This window comes from Aotus nancymaae, unplaced genomic scaffold, assembly GCF_030222135.1.
Source record: "Aotus nancymaae isolate 86718 unplaced genomic scaffold, 86718_ANA_hifiasm-v0.15.2.pri h1tg000009l, whole genome shotgun sequence".
In the NCBI taxonomy this organism is placed as follows: domain Eukaryota; kingdom Metazoa; phylum Chordata; class Mammalia; order Primates; family Aotidae; genus Aotus; species Aotus nancymaae.
In genome coordinates this window covers 2,195,034-2,205,413 of record NW_026988420.1, presented here as the reverse complement: position 1 = coordinate 2,205,413, position 10,380 = coordinate 2,195,034, and the positions used below count along the sequence as shown (strand labels likewise).

At 49.2% G+C, this 10,380-nt stretch overlaps 1 long non-coding RNA gene across 1 annotated transcript; it reads left to right on the top strand.

Moving 5' to 3' along the window:
- The first annotated feature begins 403 nt into the window (after positions 1 to 403).
- Positions 404 to 6,522, top strand: LOC135273822 (uncharacterized). The gene is made up of 3 exons (XR_010341617.1): positions 404 to 467; positions 4,015 to 4,134; positions 6,401 to 6,522. It is a non-coding gene; the product is annotated as an uncharacterized LOC135273822 (long non-coding RNA).
- The last annotated feature ends 3,858 nt before the right edge of the window (positions 6,523 to 10,380 follow it).

Here is a 10,380-nt window from a genome sequence, read left to right as displayed (position 1 = left end):
TATTGAGATCCTGAAGTATGTTGAAATTGAAAGTGCCAGTCGGGGGCCAATGTGACTGGTTATCAAGTTTGTATTGGGGCCAAGCAACCTGGGACAAGAATATGAGCATTTTCTTGTGCAGGGTTTGCGAATATTCCAGTCTAGAAAAATTTTGGAGTAAACACCCTAAAGGGGTGTTTGGGTCCACTTTAGACTCCGTGTTCCCCATGACCGGGTGACGAACCTACCGGTGTCGGATAGGGAGGTAGCAAAGAGAGGGCGTCCCCACTCGTTGCAGTCCCTACAGGTTTCAGGGTTGGTGAGGTTAACAGTCAGAGAGGCGTCCCCGTCTGTCTGTTACCTACGCATGGAGGCTCCAGGAGCCGGAGGACTGCCTCGGCTCGGCCGAGTCTAGGGCGAGGAGTCTGGAAGGTTTGGCACTGGGAGGCTAATCACTGTGGCCACTAAAGAGGAGGAGGGATAATAAGGTAGGTAAAAGCCTTACCTTATCCGGAGTTCTGCGGCGGTGAGGCAGGCAGACCGAGGTTGCGGGGGGGGGGGGGCCGCAGCCAGGCCACGAGGGCCAGGCAACGGACCGGCCAACCCCTCCCGGGTTTCGGCACCACTTGTCTGACCTGCCCAGACCCTCATAACTTGGACCCCAAGGCGCGACCGAATTAGACCAGATGAAAGAGGAGTTAGGAGGACCTTTGGGCACCCCCCCCCGCCACATGGAAAGTGCCTAACTTCCGGATGAGGAAAGCCCCTCCTCCCTCGCAAGGAGGGTCCCTTATCTCACTCTGTCTACCGCCTTGGCTCGGCCCAATTCCCGGCAAACATCCCCCCCCGCCCAGTCCCTTATCTCACTCTGTCTACCGCCTTGGCTCGGCCCGATTCCAGCAGCCTTCCGGCCGGGCAACCGACTGAACCAATCACCATCCGCCCCATCAGCTCTCCAGTAACTTCCGGCCCGACAAGCTCTCCGCCCGGCAGACATCCCCGCCCCCCCCCCCCAGCAGCCAACCTGACCTATTGCCACCTGCCAAATCAGCTCTCCCACTCCCCCAATCCTTCTACCCCTATAAAAACTGCCAAACAGAGAAAGCCAGTGCGAGACTGCTGACTCTTCCCCCGTTATGAGTCCAGTCCGCCCAGAGACTCTCCAATAAAGCCTGAACTCCTCTTTCATCTGGTCTAATTCGGTCGCGCCTTGAGGTCCAAGTTATGAGGGTCCGGGCAGGTCAGACAGTTGCCAAAATGTTTTAATTAGATTTAGGTTTATTTTAGAAATAAAGTATAAATAGCTAATGAAATTCCTTTTTATTGTTGGGTTAGTAGATACTATGTTAAGGATGTTTTCTTACACACATCTAATGAACGGTGTGAAAACATAGACACTCATGATGACGAGTCTACTTATGCACCATTTATTCATCATGGTCCATAGCTTAAAAATTCCCAAGAAGTCTATGCATCTTTTTATCTGACTCTGCACTTTCTTCACTTTTGCCCTCCTTATGGAACTGTGAGCCAGCACACTGAACCTATTCTCAGAAAACAAAGGCATCATCAACTTATCTGGGTTTTGGTAGAGATTAAAGGCCAACAGACCCCAGACTCACTTAGAAACAGTTAAGCAATAACTGTTCATAAGCAGTCACTTGATAGGTGACATTTTAAATCTCCAGTCATTTACTGTATCATTGGTTTACTTTTGCCTTCAGGAAGTTCCAAATTCTTTACCATAGAATAAAAACACCCAGGTCAATGTGATTCTTGTCAAGTTAGTCAGTCTTGTCTCTCACCACTTACCATTCTCCGTCCTTTGCCTTAGCACCAAACTGGACAGAGTGGAACCCCACAGGGCTCTTCCTCACCTCAGGCTCTTTGCCTTCACCTCTTCCCTCTATCTGGCAAGCTTTTCCTTGTCCTTCAGGTATCAACCTACATATCTCCTCCACCAGAAAGCCTATGATATTGACACAAAACTGAGGCAGGTGTTCCTTCTGTGTTCCAGTAGTGCCCTGCTCTATACCTGTCATGGTATCTATAACTCCGTATGGACATTGCCTGCCTGTCTGTTTTTTCAGGTTATGGCATACGACTGTTGAGAGGTGGACCACACCATCTTCATCTTGTAATTCCAGTGATGGTTCTAGTACCTTAGCACATGGTTGTTGAATACATGAATGAAGAATACACTATTCCAGTAGTGCCCTGCTGTATACCTGTCATGGTATCTATAACTCCGTATGGACATTGCCTGCCTGTCTGTTTTTTCAGGTTATGGCATATGACTGTTGAGAGGTGGACCACACCATCTTCATCTTGTAATTCCAGTGATGATTCTAGTACCTTAGCACGTGGTTGTTGAATACATGAATGAAGAATGAAAAACCAGAAACTCTGATATTTAACCACAATTATAATTAATTCCATTCATAAATATGAGCAAATTCTGACAGTAATTTTGTATGAAATTGTATATACATATTTCTCATTCTTACTAACTCTGATAGAGTTCTCAACTCTTATTTTTAAAACTTACATTTAGTTAACTAAAATGTTTTAGTTAAGGAACATAATTCTTTCTTTTTCTTCCCAACTTGCTGTGTGGGACATTCACTCCAACATAGCACAAGGCCAGCACTTGTGGTCTCATCAGTGGGGGCCTGGTCAGTGCTGGCCTTGTCAGCATAGGCCTGGTCAGTGGGGACCTGGTCAGGGGGAATTGGTCAGCGGATCTGGTCCGTGGGGTCTATTAAGTGGGGGCCTTTTTAGGGAGGTGTGGTCAGTGGGGGCCCGGTCTCAGCAGGGAACTGATCTATGGAGAATTGTTCAGTTTCTAGTTTCTTCTCTGGAATCCACTGATGAGCCAAATCCAAATGAAGAGAATGTCTAAATCATAAAATCTTAAGAAAAAATTTTATGACTTAAAAGATCATAAAATTTTATTACTGAGCTGTTTACATGACATTTTAATTGTTTCTAATAAGACATAAAACATCACAATCTTTACTAAAGAAGAAGATATTTGTATCATATGTAGGATGAAAATTTATATGGTATTTTAAATAATCTTTTTAACCTCTTTAAGTTTTAAGTGGATCTTGCAAATGAAAACCAGTATTATTGAGTTTGACATACTCAAATTGCTCAGATACCAGCTGTTTAAACAGCTGAATGAACAAGTCATCATTAATACTTTAGTGGAGGTCATTGATGGCTTATTTGCATTTTATAGTTTTCATTACTAAGATAGTAATAGACGTAAGGAGTTCCTGCCAGGTTTGTCCATGGTAATTTTACTATTTTCTTTTGTAGTTCAACAGTATTTTGTATGGAGATACTTTGAGGCTCTGTAAATATCTGATTACTCCTCAGAATTTCACTCACTAGCTTTATCATTTTATTGATGATTTGTGCTTGAACAATTACTACTATGATATTTGTGCTCGAACAATTACTACTATGATGTTTTCCAAATTATTATTTTCTTTTTTCTTTTTTTTTTTTTTTGAGACAGAGTCTCACACTGTCACCTAGGCTGTAGTGCAGTGGTGTGATCTCGGCTCACTGCAATCTTCCACCTCGTGGGCTCAGGCAATTCTCCTGCCTCAGCCTCCAGAGTAGCTGGGACTACAGGCGTGCACCACCATGCTCAGCTAATTTTTTTGTAGTTCTAGTAGAGACGGGGTTTCACCATGTTGGCCAGAATGGTCTTGATCTCCTGACCTTGTGATCTGCCCACCTGAGCCTCCCAAAGTTCTTGGATTACAGGCATAAGCCACCGCACCCAGCCCCAAATGATTATTTTCTTATTCTTTTATTCTATATGGATAAATAAAACCAATAAATAGGGTCAAAAGGAAATCTTATAATTTTGGTGCTCAAATGCCCCCAGATTTGGCCACTGGTAGCAATTTCAAGCTGACCTCATATCGTCTTCATCTGTCTTCATTATTCTTTTAGCACTTTTTTACTTTCTGGTCCAATAAGATGTTCCAAGCTTATCTTGTATTTTTTCTGCCCCAGCGCTGGAATGACTGATTTTTCTTAGAAGCAGAGGTGGAGCCACCGAGGAATCACAGGACAAGCCTTTCCCAGCACGTGCTCACCAGTTCCGAGCAGAAAGAACCTGCTGCATCCACTGAGGTACCAAGAAACTAGCAAAAGGCCTTCAGTTCTGGCTGTCTGGGGACAGTCCTCGTGTCCCTGGCTCACCTTTGAATGCTCTGGACCAGTCTCCCAGCAGCCTCTGTGCTGTGTCTCTAGATCTAGGCTCTGCGGGAAGGGCTCTGGGAGACCCAAGAGAACAGGGTGCCTCATCTGCCAAATGTCCCTCCTTTCCTCCCGCTCTGAGGCTCAGGAATAGGCTTGATTGTGTGTCCAGGTAGTGCCAGGCCACCTCTTTGTCTCCTTTGAGATGGTCTCAGAGGGCCTTGAGGGGCGAGTGTGAAGCCGGGCACCTGGAGCCTGAGGCCGACTGTCCCTCCCTGTGTCCTGGAAGAGGGTCCTTGTCCAGAGAAGACCCCCAGGACCTGACCTGTGGGTGCATTTGCAGAGAGAGAGGGTCTGTGGGCTGAGGGAGCATTGGAAGGGGACTTGGAGCACCACTGCTCAGGGGCCTGGTCAGCGGGGCCTGGTCAGCAAAGACCTGGTCATCAGGGCCCAGCAGGGACCTGCTTAGTGGTGGCCTCTTCAGTGAAGGCCTTGTCAGTGGGGACCTGGAGACCTAGTCACTAGGGGCCTGGTCGGTGGGACCTAGTTGGTGGTGGCCTTGCTAGTGGGACCACTCAGTTGGAACCTAAACAATGAAAACCTGGTTGGTCGGGGCCTGAATAGTTTGGGCCTAGTCAGTGGGGGTTGGGTCAGCAGGAACCTGGTAAACTGTGGTCTCCTCAGTGGGGGCCTGGTCAGTGCTGGCCTTGTCAGCATAGGCCTGGTCAGTGGGGACTGGTCAGGGGGAATTGGTCAGGGGTCTCGTCTGTGGGGTCTATTAAGAGGGAGCCTTGTTAAGGAGGCGTGGTCAGTGGGGGTCTGGTCTCAGCAGGGAACTGATCTGTGGAGATTTGTTCAGTTGGGGGTCAGGTCAACGGGAACCTGGTAAATTATGGTGTTGTCAGCGGGGCCCTGGGTTGGCTTGATGGACCAGTGGCCTGGTCAGTGGGGCCTTGTCAGTGAAGCCTATGAGTGGAGGCCTGGTCAGGAAGACATGGTCAGTGGGGATGTAGTCAGTGAGGACCTGGTCAGTGGAGGTGTGGTAAGTGAGGACGTGGTCAGTGAGGACCTGGTCAGTGGCGGCGTGGTCGTTAGGGGCCTGGTCAGTGGAGGTGTGGCCGTCAGGGGCCTGGTCGGTGGAGGTGTGGCCATCAGGGGCCTGGTCGGTGGAGGTGTGGTCATCAGGGGCCTGGTCGGTGGAGGTGTGGTCGTTAGGGGCCTGGTCAGTGGAGGTGTGGTCGTTAGGGGCCTGGTCAGTGGAAACCTGGTCAGGGATATCTGGTCAGCAAAGACCTAATCAGTGGAGGCCTGGTCAGTAGGAACCTGACCAGCAGTGGCCTGGTTTATGGAACCTGGTCAGCTGGCCGCTGTGTAACCTCAGGGAGGGGGCTTGTCCTTGGAGCCTCCTTGCTTCCACCTGTAGGGAAGGTGAGTCCTGGCACCCTGGAGGGTGCTGGAAAGAGAAGATAAAGAGATGTGTTGACTCTAACCCTGCCAGGCAGACCTAGCACTCACACACTACCTGGCTTCCACCGAGAGAGAGCGCCAGCTCCCTGTGCTCAGCGCTGTGTCCTTCCTCTGTCTGCATCTGAAGGACCAGTCTGGGTGGGGAGGGCAGAGTTTGGGAAGCACCAATAGATGCTCTAATGCTGGCCACAGGCCCAGTAGGTGACAGTGATAAGGACCTGGGTGCACTTGTGAGTGGAGTAGCTAGGCCTGGCCAGAGAAGTGACACACACACGCGCGCGCGCGTGCGCACACACACACGCACAAACCCAAACATAGTGCATGCACACATATGTCAATTCAGGGGGCAGAGGACACTGACTCTGGGCCTTGCTGACCCAAGCAGGTTTCCGTTGTGATGGATGCTGTTACCCCAGGGTGTCACCATTGCTGAGCACCCACCGCCTCTGTCTTACGGAGCAGTTAGAGACACACAGCAGTGTCTGTGAGTGGCTCTGCATGCAGCATGCAGGACTCTTTTCTACGTGAGAGGCACATCTAAGCACAGCTGACTGATCAGAGTCAGGTGAGCGTCTGTGAGAGAGGTGACCTACTCTCTTCCCTTCCTCCTGGCTTTGGGACAGTCACTACCAGGTGGGCAGTGCTGGCTTCTGGGCAGCTGCTGAGGGTAATTGCTGAGCACTCACTCGGTGCCTGTTCTGTGCTGACAATCACCTCTCATTCATCCTCACAGCAATTTTCTCCCACCTCTCCTCTGGACACCCCTGGGACCATCCAGTCAGCCCCATCAAGGTCCTGACACCAGGAGCAGTTCAGCTCCATGATAACCAAGACACAGCTCCAGAGACAACCCCACTCCATGGTCCCTGCATCTGACCCCCCTTGGTGTGTAGTGATCAACACAACATGGAAGAAGCCAGAACAGCATGCAGTCAGCTGCTCTGCAGCCCCAGATGGCTCCTGGGCCTTAGGAAGTCATTCTCAATGAAACAGCTAGTCACTTTAAGATCACTGGAGGGAAAAATGAACGTGGCATCCTGGCAATCCTGGCAGACTGCACATGTCATACATCTTCTCACCCAACCTGTGAGACAGAAGCCTTCTTTTAGGGCACAGGTCCCAAACCTAAAGGGTCCTGGCCTGGTCAGGCTCATCCTGAGCTCTGGGAGAGGAGGGGCACCAAGGGTCCCCAGCAGCAGCCAGGATTACAACACAGGGGACCAAGCATTCTGTGGCCCTGGCAAGACTTAGAATTCAGGCCAAGACAGAACAAGCTTACTTGGAGCAGGGTGTAAATACCCCAGGCCTGTGCATGCCAGGCAAGGCCAAGCTGGCTCAAAGAGCAACCAGCCACCTCTGCAAGGTTGTGCCTGGAGCAGGTGGACCAGCCACCAACCTCATCCACTCAAGGAAGCAGGAGTGGCCAGGTTCCTACACCCTGAGTGGCTGCCACCTGATGTCTGATGGAGCAGAGGCCTGAGGCAAAGCAGATGGCACTGGGGCCCTACCTTCAGGGTAGAAGAGCTGATTTACCCTGACTGGCAGCAAGTGAGGTTGGTGGTTGGTCCACCTACTCCTGGCACACCCTTGCAGAGGTAGCTGGTTGCTCTTTGAGCCAGCTTGGCCTTGCCTGGCATGCACAGACCCCAGTGCAACAGACTGTGCTGCAAAAGAAGCCACATAGAGGAAATGAGCAGCAGGCTCAGCAGGGCGTGCACTGCCTCAGGGCTTCAGTTCATGCATCAGGGCTTCTACAGGCCATTTTGAGGATGACTTCATGCCCAAGCGCAGAAAGGGCCCAGTCTGGTAGCTGAACCACACGACCAGCTTTTGGGTGTGACCACAGTGCCATGTCTTCATCACTTCCCGATGTGCCCCAGCAGCACTGCAGAGACAATCTGAAAACAGGGCAAGAGGAAGGTTGAGAAGGTTGAGACGGTGAGTGCCAGCTTCTTTCTGACCCTGAGCCCACCTCCAGCTGGTGCCCTCAAATGCTCAGAGTGGAAGAAGAAGATGAATGGCTTTGAGTGCTTCACCAAGAACATGGACAACAGGGCACACAGCTCAACCTCACAGCCAATGAGATGGCATGCAAGCAGATGAGGATGGAAGGAGCATCAGAAGGCAGCCAGTTCTTCTTCAGCCTCAGCCAGGCCTTGGAGCTGGACCAGATCATCCACTTCCCTGGAAATGCCTGCAACACCTTCAGTGACCTTCAGCCCAGGCATGGACCTGTTGGTGCTGTCTCAGGGACAACAGACCAACTTCCTTGACATCATCCATGTACACAAAGAAGTTCTTATGAAAGTCAAGGAGAGCTGGCAACATGTGGCATGATGCTCAGAATCACAGAAACATGATCGCATGATTTCTTTAGCTGAAATTCACTACATCCATCCAATTCGAGTGAGAGACTTGAACTCTAAGGTGCAGCAGTTCTTTTTTTTTTGAGATGGAGTCTCACTGTGTTGCCCAGGCTGGAGTGCAGTGGCACGATCTCGGCTCACTGCAACCTCTGCCCCCCAGGTTCAGGCAATTCTCCTACCTCAGCCTCCTGAGTAGCTGGGATTACAGGCGTGGGCCACCATGCACGACTAATTTTTGTATTTTTAGTAGTTTCACCATGTTGGTCAGGCTGGTCTTGAACTCCTGACCTCGTGATCCACCTGCCTCGGCCTCCCAAAGTGCTGGGATTACAGGCATGAGCCACCGCACCCAGCTGGTGCAGCAGTTCTTACAACACTATACTGTTTTTCCAAAAAGTGGCCCAGGAGTTGATAACGTTGAATAACTCGATATTCAACACTATTCAAGTTGGAAGTTGGAAGAGTTTGGAGGGCCCAAAAGAAGATAGAAACATGAGGAAAATGTTGGACCACTTAGAGACTAGTTAAATGGTTGTGACTAAAATGCTGACAGAAATATGAACAGTGAAGGCAAGGCCAAGGAGGTCTCAGAAATAAGAAACTTACTGGAAACTGGAGCAAGGTTACTTTTGTTTTGCCTTAGCAATGAACTTGGACGTATCGGGCCCTGTCCTAGGGATCTGTGCAACGTTGAAAGTGAGAGTGGTAATTTAGGAGATCTGGTGGAATACAGTTCTAAGCAACCAAGTATTCAAGATGTGGCCTGTCTACTTCTAACCACCTGTGCTTATATGCATGAGCAAAAAAATGATCTAAAGTTGAAATATATTTAAAGAGGAAATAGAACTTAGAAGTTTAGAAAAATTGCAGCCTGGCCATGTAGTATGAAATAAAAGCCCATCTTCAGAGAAAAAATTCAAGAAGTCTTCAGAAATTTGCATAAATAAAAAGGAGCCAGGTGCTAATAGCCAAGAAATGGGGAAAAGGACTTGAAGGTATTTCAGAGGTCTTGCAGCCCCTCCCATTACAGGCCCAGAGGCCTAGGAGGGAAGAATGGTTTGATGGGTAAGGCCCAGGACGCTGCTGTCCTGTGCAGCCTCAGAACACTGCTCCCTGCCTCCCTTCAGCTCCAGCACCAGCCATGTCTCAAAGAGGCCCAGAGAAAGCTTGGGTCACTGCTTCAGAGGGTGCAGCCCATAAGGCTTGGTGGCTTGCACATAATGTAAAGCCAAGAGAGTACAAGATCTGAGCATTGGAAGCCTTCACTTAGGTTTCAGAGGATGTACAGAAAAGTCTGGGTGTTCAGGCTGAACCCTGGTGCAGCAATGGAGCCTGCATAGAAAACCTTTACTAAGACAGTGCAGAATAAAAATGTGGAGTTGGAGCCAGCACACATAGTCCCCACTGGGACATTGCCTAGTGGAGCTGTGAGTAAATAACCATGATCCATCATACACCGAATGGTGGATCCAACAACATCTTGCATCCTCAGGGCAGAAAAGCCACAGGCTCTCAATGGCAGGCCAGCCCATGAGACCAGCTATGGGGACTAAACTCTGCAAAGCCACAGGTTGAGTTGCCCAGGGCCTCGGGAGCCCACCCTCCACACCAGTGTGCCCTGGATGTGGGTCATGAAGTCAAAGAAGATTGTTTTGAAGCTGTGAGATTTAGTAACTGCCCTGATGGGTTTTGGATTCACATGGGGCCTGTAGTGTCATTTGTGTTTTCATTGGCAAAATTTTTTTTGGAATGAGAATACTTACCCAATGACTGTATCCTCATTACACCTCAGAAATAGTTAACTTGCTTTTTATTTCACAGGCTCATTGGCAGAAGGGACTGTAGCCTCATCTCAGATGAGACTTTGGATTTGGGACATTCAAGTTAACGCCGGAATGACTTAGGAATTTCAGACTGTTGAGAAACCATAATTGCCTTTTGCAATGTGAGAAAGACATGAGACTTGGAGGATCAAGGGCTGAATAATATAATTGGACTCTCTGTTCATACCAAAACTCATATCCACGTGTAATCCCTTATGTTGAAAGTAGAGCCTGGAAGAAGATAATTGACTCTTGGCAATTGATCCTTAACAATGGTTTAGCATCGTTTCCTTGATGATGCGCTTGTAACAGTGAGTGAATTCCCATGAGATGTGGTTGTTTAGAAAAGTGTGTGGCATGCCTTTCTTCTCTCTGTCTTGCCCCTGCTCCTGCCATGTGAGACGTCTCACTTCTCCTTTGTCTTCTGCTATGACTGGAAGCTTCCTGAGTCCTCCCAGAAACAGAAGCCACTATGCTTCCTATGCAGCCTGCAGAACCATGAGCCAATTAAACCTCTTTTCCTT